The 12,865-nt window shown below is 44.8% G+C and overlaps 1 protein-coding gene and 1 pseudogene across 6 annotated transcripts in view; one reads left to right on the plus strand and one right to left on the minus strand.

Annotated features, from left to right (window-relative positions):
* The window catches only part of v (Tryptophan 2,3-dioxygenase vermilion), a 308,315-nt gene that overhangs the window by 173,559 nt on the left and 121,891 nt on the right, over positions 1–12,865 (plus strand). The window lies entirely within an intron of this gene.
* On the minus strand, positions 1,143–2,772 carry LOC140217088 (uncharacterized; annotated as a pseudogene).

A 12,865-nucleotide genomic window follows, 5' to 3' on the forward strand; every position in this document is an offset into this window, starting at 1 on the left:
CTCAGAAGCTGTTCCGCTATGGCTGAAATTAAGGCCAAAGGGTAGCCAGCCCAAGAAAGGCGATCAACCTGTGCAGCAAGACTATGTTGCATCTCGTTTGAGCAAGATTTGTTGAGGCTGTTAACGAGGCATAACTTTATAACACCTCGTTTAACGAGCTTTGAGTGTCCTGAGTTAAAGTGCAAGAGTGGCTTATAACTTCTCGGTTCGAAGCACCAGCACACATGTTTGTTAGCAAGGCACAGCCTGAGATCTAGAAAGTGCTAGGAATTATCAATGGGGACCTCATCCGTAAGTTCTAGAGGTTGCAGCTCTTTCTTAAAGATCTCTAAGACTCCCGAAGCAGCAGGCTCGAAAGCGTCATCAGTGCAATCAATAAATACCAGGTAGTCGTCCACAAGCCTGCACACTTTGACAACAGGAAACGCGCCTAGGTAACCTTGAATATTGCAATCATGATGAGCTAGGTAAATATCACTTAGTACCGGCACCAGGCATGATCCTATACAAACACCATTCGTTTGTATGTAATTTCGTTGATTCCATGAGGTGAAAGTTGATTTCAAATGGTTTTCTGTTAGCGGCTTTCTCGAATTGCTAACCTTCTATTTGAAATCAACTTTCACCTCGTGGAATGATCGAATTATTATAACGAAATTATTATATCATTTAGAAATCGTTGAACACCCGTTATCCAAAAGGAAAGCGCGGGCTTGCGATCTACTTGAATCAGATGCAAAGCTGCGGAGGGAACCGTCGCGTGCTGCTGACTGATACCAGCGTTGAAACTTGGGACTTCATTATAAGGAGGAGAAATACGCAGCAAAAGAGTCCTCGACTACTTGGACTTTTACTCCGCTTATGTCGACTCATTATCTTGAAAACGCTGACTAGTCGTTCGTAGATGGGACAAGTGACGTTGATGAACATGTTAATTTGTTTACGAAAGTCATTGAAATTGGCATGCGAATATTCAAGCGAAGCTTGTATTGCCTCACTCATGCAGGCGTTGGTGTTGCCGTACGAACAAACCCAAGCTGCGCGAAAATAAAAAATTGCTTGTCAGGCTGCCAATTCGAGCCACCGACCTCCGGGTTGCGACACGCTAACCGATTCAGTCACTGTCGTCTTTTTTTCTTTATTGCGTGGAATTATGAGTAGTGTCAATCCAAAATTGTTACATTACATTTGAACATACATGAGAAACAAATGCACACATGGTACGCAGTCCAATGAAAGTTCGAAATTCGGGCAAACAAACACAAGCGTCCAGACGCGAAATCCATTCAGGTATGGAATCGAAGATAGCTACCACACTACGCACTTGAGCAGTCTCTTTTCGAAAGATAGACATTGTCGAGTGAGGTGGCTCGGCATGTCTGTTGATCATTAGGCTTCTCCATAATGAATGAAGTCCTAATAACATGAACAAATCATATTGCGTATTATTGGCTGTCTTTTTGAAAGGAAGGAGCCGGATGCCACAAGATGTGAGAGGAAGGTCTTTTTTGATAGTTCTTTGTAAAATGTCCCAAAAATGAAATACGTCACGGCAAAGTATAAATCAATGTTCTATTGTCTCGGGTTCATTGCAAAGTCTATAATTTGTATTCCAGGGTACATACAGTCCTTTTTCCTGAAGCCACGTTTTAACTGGAAGGGTGGAAGTGTGCAGCGTAAATGAAAATGTTTTCGCTGCTGGCAGAATGCCCATTCTGCGGTTACGGCAAAGAACATCTTGAACAAATAGAGACAGGTACGGCTTTCGGTACATAGGTTCAGGGTAAAGGTTATGTATAAGTGCTATATTTAGCGACGTGTGATCTACGGTAAACAAATATTCTAGAGTAAATCTGGCTTTTAAAAATGAAATAGTGTCGACAAGTTCCTTTAGGAAGCCTCCTAACGGCAGTTCTCGAGCAAAGTTTGTCGTGACAAAAAGAAAAGGCAGGTGTGAAGCAAGACGTGTTCGATTAACTGCGAGAACGATTGGATGATGGACGTTTTTAAAATAAAATAATTGCGTGACCAATTGTCGCACAAACAAATGCACAAGACTCAGGCCTCCCTTCTCAAGCGGAAGAAAAAGGTTGTCCCTTCTCATGGCTTCTCATGATGAACGCCAAATAAAACATGCAAATAGTCTATGAAATGCCTGAACATAAATACGTGAGCAGTGCAAGACCTGCAGAAAATAAAGGCGCGTAGACGCAAGAAACATATTGTATGCCTTAGCTCTAGCACAAATGGAGACGTCACGTCCCTGCCAGGTTGTCACCTTTCGACGAATAGTGGTTATCGTGGACGACCAATAAAGTCCACTATTACGGCAGTTATCGAGAGGCACACCAAGATATCGCAACGGAGACTGATTCCAATGAATATTCGCGAATACAGAGGGAGTGAGCGCCCACATGCCCAGCGAAAAGCCCCTACTTTTGTCAAAATTTACAGTAGCTCCTGCAGTCTCACAGAAACACAGGGTAGCTTTTGTTGCTTTCGTAATGCTTGGCTTATCGACGCAAAAGAAGGCAATGTCATCTCCATAAACTAGCACCTTAATTTCCTTATCTGCATACCTGTATCCTTTAATGATTGAGTCGCAAAGCACGCTTAAGCAAAGCGGTTCCGAGTATATAGCGAAGAGTAAAGGCCACAGCGGACAACTATGACGAACTGATGATTGTACCTGTATTATATCTGAGAGGTTACGGTTGAAAATTAACTTTGTAGTACAATGTTTATAACAACGTGTTATACGATTGTATAATACATCCCCTAACTGAAGATGTCGCAGTAGTTGGAACAAAAATCGTGCTGTACCTTATCAAAGGCTTTGGCGAGGTCAATCTGGAGAAGAGCTACTCTCTATGCACTCAGGGACTGAACCTGCGATATGAACATTTCTCTGTATAGAGCGCCTTCGAATTGCTCACTTTCGATGGACACCTACTAATCTAGTAATGACTGTCTGCAACCTATTTGTCAGTACTTTCGCAAATATTTTGTGATCGACGTTATATAACGATATCAGCCTATGTCCGTTCACACTCTTTATTACTTCATTATCAGTGCTCTTTGGTATTAAGGTTGCGTGGCCCTGATAGGAAGACGGAGCAAGCTCACCATGTTTATAGGCTTTCTTCAAAAGCTGCTCAAGAAAAGGACACAGGAATTCCTGAAACTTAATATAAAATTCAGCACTAAGGCCATCAGGGACAGGCGTTTTGTTTTTCTGCAGAGTTTCGACGGCAAACTAAATTTCTTCTCGAGTTATTGGCCCATCAACGCTGAATCGATCATCTTCTTGTAAGTGTGGCATAAGGGAAATAAACTGATCAGCTTTTTCTTCGTTACCATTCTGAGGTCTAACTGCAGTGAAAAGATCTCTATAATGAGGTTCAAGTACAGTTATTATTTGCGACGTGTCAGTGTATATGGAACCACCAGACTCAATTTGTAATATTTGCTTGGAAGGCGCGTATTGCTTTTCATCACCGAGAGCCCTTTTTGGGGACTGCTCATCTGTGAAGCGAGTTGTGCGTGAACGCACCATTGCTCCTTTGTACATTTCCGTCTCGTATTTGTGTATTTGTGCGCGAACTGTATTTATCTCATCGCTATACAACCCTGGTTCCTGGCTTTCGAAAGCGTGCAGCTTGTGAAGTAGATCATGAAGGTGATGCTTTTCAGCTTCTTTATCTATTTTTTGAGACAGCTCACATGAAATGGCAATCGCCTCATTTTTTACTCTATCTTTGAACATTTCCCATTGAGCAAACAATGGAAGCTGTTTACATTAATTATGGAAAACAAAGTGCTGCGTACCAGACACATCATGTTTTGAATATCCTTACAGATAGATTGAACTTTAAAGCTAGTAGTGTTGCATTTAAAAAATAAGCAAATAACATATTAATTACCGCATGTATACAGTATCAACATTAACTTGTGGATTTTCATGCCACGACCAATGCCTAAATCATTCACGAATTAGTATTCTGAGTGTTTCCATGTATACTGTAATTTCATTGCATCCTCATGCATTCTACGTTTCCAATTTTTGGAATTTATTTTGTGTAGCTGTATATATTGGCGTGCGTGACCTCTTCTGTACGATTATTTAAGGATGTTATGTAAATTTTTCCTCTTGTTTATGTGATTTGTTATGTGTGCTCTTGCAAGTTGCTAGTTGTCCATTTTCTCGAAACTAATATACTGTAATCCCTTTTTTTTAGTCTGTTGAACTCGAAGTATGTGAGCTGCCACGAACTGCGGAGGGACAGGGACCTTTGTCAGGCTTGATTGCCTTTAGCCCTTGCCCCTGCAGTGAGCTTTGTATATTGCTTACTGTAAATAAAATGCTTGCTTGCTTGCTTGCTTGCTTGCTTGCTTGCTTGCTTGCTTGCTTGCTTGCTTGCTTGCCTGCTTGCTTTGTGTTATCTCTAGCAATAATTACTTCACTTTGTTTACAAAACTTTCCTCTCGTAAAAGTTGTGTATTAAGTTTCCACAGTTCCCAGTTTGGAGTCAAGTTGCGAAACTTTCGGGGACCCCATGAAACAGCTACTAAACAGTGGTCTGTGAAAAATACAGGCTTCACGGCGTAGCTGCGAATGTGAGACCAGAGATTCGTCGAAACGTACACACGATCAAGTCGAGCATGACAGACGCCTTGAAAGTGCGTAAACCGCACCCAAGAATGTGTGTAGGCTCCCACGTCCATTAGATTGTGATCTTCCGTAACTGATGTGGGAAAGTAGCACGTGCATCATAACGATTCGTTACGTATGAGGGATCTCTGGAATGACAAATACAGTTGAAGTCTCCCAACGCTACCAAATCTCTGTCAGTATCTAGGAGTGGAGCAAGAGGGAGGAAGAAAGCCTTCCTGTCACTCACTTTTGAGGGAGCATAAACGCAAATAAACCGCCAATTACGGGAACGAAAAGAGAGGTCACAGCATATAAGGCGCCCTTCCTCGTCAACACGTAGGGACAATGAAAAGGGATTTAACCGCTTTCTAACAAAACGCATCCAGCGGAAAAAACACATGCTTGGCTAATACACACCTCGTAATCTAGTTGAAAACTTTGCAGCGCAAGGCTGACATCACTAGCAGGCGAAACCTTGGTCTCTTGCACTGCACCAACATCAATTTCGTGCCTCCTAAGAACGTGAAGTAACTGCTGCTGACGCCTTATATTCGGTAGCCCACGCAAGTTGAGTGCCGCTACACATAAGGGGAGGGTGAAGGTGGTAGCCATTTTGCTCTCCTGAAGCTTTTGCTTTTCATCGCCCTTGGCCACAGGTAAATCTGTGGTCTTGCTCACTTTGGACTTCTTTGTGGTACTCTCCTGACTACGCTGATAAAACTGGCGTGGCACATCATCACCAGGAGAGCAATAGTTCGTTGAGCAATAGGAGACACTTTCTCGGGCGCCTGTACTGCACTTTCTGTTGCTTCGTCGTTGCACGGGGCCGGACGTTTCCTTGCTTGACTGCTGTCCATCGCCTCTTCTTCCTCCTCGTCATTAGGGGGCTTTTTTTTAAGTTGCCAAGGTTGACGACTGGGCGTGTTGGTATAGCATATTAGAGGTTGGATTGCGCAACATTTTTACGAGACACACAGAAGAGACACACACCACAGAGCGCTACTTGCAAGTAGCGCTCTGTGGTGTGTGTCTCTTCTGTGTGTCTCGTAAAAATGTAGCGCTCTGTGGTGTGTGTCTCTTCTGTGTGTCTCGTAAAAATGTTGCGCAATCCAACCTCTAATTTTTTTTAAGGTTTTGCTAGGCCATGTGGGTAAACCGAGTTATCTCCACTTGTAGCTTCGTTAGTGTTATTGGAGCTGCGGTGGCTGTTTTGCATTGGCTTTCGGGACTCCTGTTCTTCGTCCTTGATGCCACCTGTAGTCCCTCCGCTGGCACTATTCTACTGCTCCGTAGAACTACTCCGTATTCTACTACCTCCGTAGAATCCATGAGATGGTCCAGTTGTCGCTCGTCTACGCTATATTGTCCAGAACGAAGCTTATTGGCGTAGGTCGACACGCAGGCGTCCGCCGAGTGACTAAATCGGTGGCACTGCAGGCATCTCGGTGTTCTGCATTGTCGACGGACGTGTCCCACACGCTTGCAACGGAGACACAGCGGAGGCCTAACGGGGATAAGTACCAGGCACTGGTGTCCATAAATGGACATAATTTGCCGTATTGAGCTTACGGTGACAATATCCTTGAGCACCAAGGAAACCTCCCGGTTTGTTGTCGCCCACTGTTCCATACCAGTGCACCTCCATACTTCTCTCTCCACCGACTTCACCTGACCATAGCTCTGGAACGCCTCTTCAACGCGTCGTGGTTCAAGGTGAGGTGGAAGCCATAGTAATTTAAGCTTGATGTTTTTAGTCTCCGGATCTATCGCAATGTACTTCTGCCCTTTGACCCGGAGCTCACCACAGGCGACGAGAGTCTGTTTCGCCGTACTACTAGCGGAAGTAACCATACATAAAGGCTCATTTGATACGGTCTGACACCTATAATATCTGCAGTATTCACTACTTCAAGAAGAGCGTCTCGGAAGTCAGGAGCCCGGTATGGTCTGCCACTCAAGTCCGCATGAAGAAATATGGAATCCAAAACATTGTTACCGGTTGGTAGACGCGGGAGGACAACTTTGTAACTAGCATCTTCATTCAGAAACGGGGTCGACGATGCTCGGCCTGTGGCCGATACGCTGTTTCCAGCAGAGATAATTTTCAAGCACAGCCGTGGGTTCATCATATGCGCACTTTAAAGCGGGGTTTAAGTGTTTCTTCATGCGCATAAAAATATGCATGAAGAAGTAGACGCACCGCAAGGCGCAAGCCAATCACAGGCGTCCCATCCATCCGGAGGAGGGAAAGGGTGCGATCGCGTGTTCGCTCGCCTCACGCCCGCCGTTTCCCGCCAGTTCAGGCCCACGGTCAGATGGGAAGGCCACGTTTGGTTCATTCTGCCGAAGAGCAAGCTGCGTTGAAGGAACGGTAGCGGGAGCGGGCCGCGCGTCGTGCGTTCGGCCGAAGAACAGGCAGAGTTTCATAAACGCCGCCGGGAACTCGCTCGAGAAAGGGCTCGTCTCCAACGTGCCGACTTCGCCGTGAGGGAGCGCGAAGCCGAGGCATAACGACAACGAAGAGACGCGGATACCGAGCTTCGCGGCACCCCTGTTCCCATAGGGGAAGGGTTTTCATTTTTTATTGCGATAGCATTTATGTGCACACTCCAGGCGAATTTCTGCCGTCGGCGTCGCCGTTGCCGTGAGGGTCCGCATGAGTGAAAGCGTGTGAGGGTGAGCCGGCGAACGGCGGTTACATTTCTACAAAGACGGATGGCCTAACGGCCATCCCACCACCTCGGGCTTCCTGATCCGCCACTACTGCGTGCCATCCCCTGTGGCGCACGAGGCAAGGGGGTCAGGCGAGGGAGGAGGGGCGTTCCCCGGCGGCTGCCAGGGTGTTTCGATGTCCTCCTCGCCCGCCGCTCCGTACCAACACAACACCAAGTACAGAGTGGAGACATTGCGGCGTCTACTACGGCGTTTGCCACGCGAATCGCGGACGCCATTGTGTAGATGCCTTTGGCGGGCGCCGCAGGGACGCGTTGCCGGCGCTCGTGTGTCTTGAAAACAAGCTGCGACGTGGCCAAAGTGCGCATAGGGGCGGTAGCTTAGTATGCGATGTCCATTCGACGTTTCGTTTGCGTTGACGCGACAGATGCACGGAAGTCAATTGGCTCGCGGCTGTTGCCGCGATTCCTAACTCCAGCGTTTTCACAGACAGTTTCCGCTGTCACTGAGCGAGATGGGTTCATGTTTACCTGTGCATGCGTGATACCGTGCTGGTTACTTTAGTTAAAACACGTTCACGGGCTAGTTGGTTTGAATCCATGATAGAATGGGTAAGCACGACTGAACAAGGACGTAGAAAGAAGCATACACGCAGACAGCCCTGTCTCTGAGTGTGTTTCTTTCTACTTTCTCTTTGAGTCACGCTTACACACTCTGTCATTGTTCATTCAATTACTAAGCGAATGTTTACAAGTTTATACGGCCGCCAAAGCTACTATCCTTACTTCGTAGAGCTATCTACTAATTTGCTGTCTCAATCGGTGCTTCGCCTTTCGGGTGGAACTGGAATTTTTTTTATACCTACAAGAACTCTCATTAAGTCAAATTTTCGTCATTGGTTTTCTAAAGAACTAAAAACAGTAATATTACCGTGGACACAGAAAGGAGGTTCAGACACGCCTAGCTAAGTGGAAACTTGAATTCAGACGCTGTCGCTGTCTTTGCAAATTTTATTATAAAAATGATCACTACGACCACCTTGAGCGTGTTGAAGCTAGCATGACACGTAATTCACAACATTTCTGGATCTACATGAGCTCTCGCTCTTTTATACGAACGTCGAAGATGTATGTGTTGTGATGAAAATGTCGATCTTGCCTCGAACACTGCTGATACCTCTGCGGAACATTTATGTCCTGTATTCGGTGTAAGAGGTGCTTCGAACTCAAGTAACCTTCATTCTCAGTCTGGCACGGTGTCCATCAGTCAACGAAGACCTCGTTTTCGAGTGTATGAAGCGCCTCAGACCTTCCCTTTCTAGTGGCACTGATGGTCTCCCTCCCGCATAACTTAAGACATGTATGGAAGCATATTTGTCCCTTTTCGCACAAGAATCTTGAACAGTTCTCTAAAGTCTACTACCTCTCCATGCGCTTTGAAAGTAGCGGATGTAGTGCCTGTACACAAATAGGGTGCTAAAAGTGCAGTTACTAACTACCGGCCTATATCTATCCTCTGGGCTGCATCAGAAGTGCTGGAATCTGTATTGCATTCCCAGCTTTCTGTTAGTGTTAAGAACATTTTATAGATGGACACCATAGCTTCGTATCAGGGCGCTCCAAAACAACAAACTTGCTAACATTTATGACACATACTTCCTGTGTGGCACATAGTAAGGGCCATTTAGACGATCTTTATTTTGACCTAGGCAAAGCATTTGATGTAGTTTGTAATGAGTTGTCCATTACAAAGCTCACGCGATTGGACATACATTCTCCATCACTGTCGTGATATCTAATTACCTGAGCAATAGATCCTGCTTCAGTTGCATTAATGGACGGATATCTTTTAGCTATGAAGTCACTATATAGCATAGTTCCTCAAGTATCTGTTCTCGGCCCTCTTTTCTTCCTACTTGTTCATAATGACATTTTGTAAGCAATAAAGTGGTCTTGATTCCTTTTACATGCTGACGATTTCAAGCTACTTAAGAGTGTACAACAGTGTTCACGACTGCACTGACCTCCAAAAAGAGATTTTCTCACTTTCAAACTGATGCATGAGCTACTCTTTAATGCTTCCAAAACTATGGTATTAAGTTATCCGCAGAATAACACGTGCAATTTTCTTACTCTTCAGGATGCTCCACTGCCCAGGGTCGATGAAATGAAAGATCTTGGTGTCTACTTCTACAAAATGCTAAGGTTCTCTTCTCACGCTAAATATGCGAAAAAACGTGCCCTTCGCGCTCTTCGAATTGTCTGTGGTATATCGCATGGCTTCCACTTCCCTGTTGCCTTTCTGAAATTGTATTCTAACATGTACCTTCCGCTACTATAGTATGCCTCTGTATATCTCTGCAAATCTAATTATAACCTTATTGTACGCGTCTCGGATAAATCGATATCTATTTTCAAGCACCACTTTTTAAGTTCTGGCGACCATAGTCTAGCCCTCTCAAATGCAGCTCAACTCACACCTCTAAACTCAAGACGTATTAAATCAGACCTTCTGTGTTTCTATATGGTAGCCCATGAAATTATACATTGCCCAAAGCTTATTGATAATGTGCAATTTTCCGTGCCGCAAAAGTACAAGGCAACATTCCGCGTTTTCTGCGTGGCCTTGTTGCATTAAAGACTGTCCTATGGCTCGAGTCCAAAAAAAAAAGGACACCTAATTATTGTGCCTGCATTGACATTCTTCAGTGTTCATTTCCTTTGTTTTGTATATGTGTAGATAATTATGTTGGGTGATTAGCTCCCTTTTACGCCCGCCTCCTCGTTTTCTGTTTCCCTATTTGTTTCTCTATCACATTGTTTTGTCCACATTTGTCTTCTCTGTACATTTTCTCTCGCGGGTTGCTTTTTAAGTGCACCAGTGTAAAGGCTCCGTAGCGGCTACTGGGAACTATTATTATTATTATTATTATTATTATTATTATTATTATTATTATTATTATTATTATTATTATTATTATTATTATTAAAAATAATAAGAAGCGACAGGATTTGGATTTGTTCGCAATCAAACATTTTCGCGAAACTCGTTTACACTATTATAAAACGCGCTACCCGTATTTTACGACTTTCTTGTGCTGCAATGTCACACCCGAAAAGGTGTAATTTCTCAGGGGCATTCTTGGGCATTCTTAAGAACGCATAAAGATACATACCCTCAATGGGCGCATTTCGATTTGCAGCGCGCCTACTATTCGCACTGCGTAACTTCGGATCTACACACAATATGTATCCGGCGTCCTCTGCGAAGATTGTGCAGCCCGCCGCGGTGACCAATTAAGTGACTGTGGCGTTCTTCTGTTGAGGACAAGGTCACAGGTTCGATTCCCGGCGGCCGCAGTCTTGTTGGCGGAAGCATGCAGAAGCGCTCCTGCTTAGAAATCAGTAAATGTGCAGGTTCTAGACCACAGCAGCAACGCACCATGTCCAGGTTGGACGTGCTGTAGATCGAGCGCGTACGTTTTGCATCAACAAAAGTGCACACTTGTTCACGGGAAAGTCGCGCTTATACTTCGACCATGTACATTGCTTAGTAATGACGATGCTTAGTAACTCAGGGGATCAACTGCAATGCATGCTCACTGACCTGGAGAGGCAAAGCCGAAGGGTGGGTCTAAAAATTAATCTGCAGAAAACTAAAGTAATGTTTAACAGTCTCGGAAGAGAACAGCAGTTTACGATAGGTAGTGAGGCACTGGAAGTGGTAAGGGAATACATCTACTTAGGACAGGTAGTGACTGCGGATCCAGATCATGAGACTGAAATAATCAGAAGAATAAAAATGGGCTGGGGTGTGTTTGGCAGGCATTCTCAGATCATGAACAGCAGGTTGCCATTATCCCTCAAGAGAAAAGTTTATAACAGCTGTGTCTTACCAGTACTCACGTACGGGGCAGAAACCTGGAGGCTTACGAAAAGGGTTCTACTTAAATTGAGGACGACGCAACGAGCTATGGAAAGAAGAATGATAGGTGTAACGTTAAGGGATAAGAAAAGAGCAGATTGGGTGAGGGAACAAACGCGAGTTAATGATATCTTAGTTGAAATCAAGAAAAAGAAATGGGCATGGGCAGGACACGTAATGAGGAGGGAAGATAACCGATGGTCATTAAGAGTTACAGAATGGATTCCAAGGGAATGGAAGCGTAGCAGAGGGCGGCAGAAAGTTAGATGGGCGGATGAGATTAAGAAGTTTGCAGGGACAACATGGCCACAATTAGTACATGACTGGGGTAGTTGGAGAAGTATGGGAGAGGCCTTTGCCCTGCAGTGGGCGTAACCAGGCTGATGATGATGATGAGGATGAGGATGTACATTGCAAGGCGCAGCATGCGCACATGTACGTCACATCCATAACATTAACATCCACCCTACACACCAGGAAAAATATTCAATATGAACGCCAATTGAAAACGTATTCTCTCATTTCGCAATCTTCAAGGTGCTTTCGGGAAGGCGACGACAATCTGCATAAAGGCACAGTATTTATTTTCTCTATCTAGACCTTTAGGCAGAGCATAAATTTTCATAGCTCTATCCGTCCTGCAGAGCGCCAAGGTTACAGTAGATGCGAGCAAGGACATGAAGAATAATATGTGATTGATATTTGCCTTGCTGAATTTGCAATTCATTATTCTCGCGGCATGAACAGCGTAGTCGCGGAGAAAAAGTGGGGACGTGGAATAAGTCAGCCTTGAAAAACGCAAACACACACACAAGGCAAAAAAAAAAAAAAACTTTCACTGTTTCTTTATGAAATACAGTCGATGGAAAGTACGTGGGAGGAACTGCATTTTAGTTATACGACTAAATGAGCGATACTGCTAGTCGATAATGGGCCGCTAGTTGGCACTCCATTTAATGCTACTTTGTCAAGAAGCTGTGGCCACCAGTGGGTCCGATCACGTACGATGTTTAGCTTCCGACACGCAATTTCGAATGCAGGCGACCAAGATAAGAAGGAAGCGCTGAAAACAAAAACAAGATCAGAGATAGGGCGCAATATGATAAACCAAAGCCGAGATAAGGAAATTGAAAAGCGTATAACTTCCGTGGTGCGTGAATAAAGGGGCAGGGCCTTTGCTGCTCGAATAGTGCCGCCATTTCTGTCCCAAGGTCCTAGAAACCTTTATGTCAATTTCTGTGCGGATACCAAGCAATGTCTTAGCTGCCAGTCGCGATGTCGTGAGTTACCGGCAGCAACACGGCACGTGATCAGCGTCCTCTGGGGGCTTCCACCTCGTGCAAAGTGGCGAAAGCACCTGCACCATTTCGGACAAAAATCTCCGGTTTCCAAGATAGAACATGGTCTGCGATATCGGGCGTCATAGGTTGATTGACGCCACCAGCTTGTCTGTTCCGTTCAGGGGGTGCTGGAGTCGCACGACGGGTCGATGCTGAAGAGCGAGAGAAAGCGAAAATGACTTTTATAACAGGCCCAAGTGCCAGCCCTTCTAATTACTGCATACATTCATTATGATCCAAATCCTTCAATAACTGTTCTTTATTATGACAGTAA

This window comes from Dermacentor andersoni, chromosome 4, assembly GCF_023375885.2.
Source record: "Dermacentor andersoni chromosome 4, qqDerAnde1_hic_scaffold, whole genome shotgun sequence".
NCBI lineage: Eukaryota > Metazoa > Arthropoda > Arachnida > Ixodida > Ixodidae > Dermacentor > Dermacentor andersoni.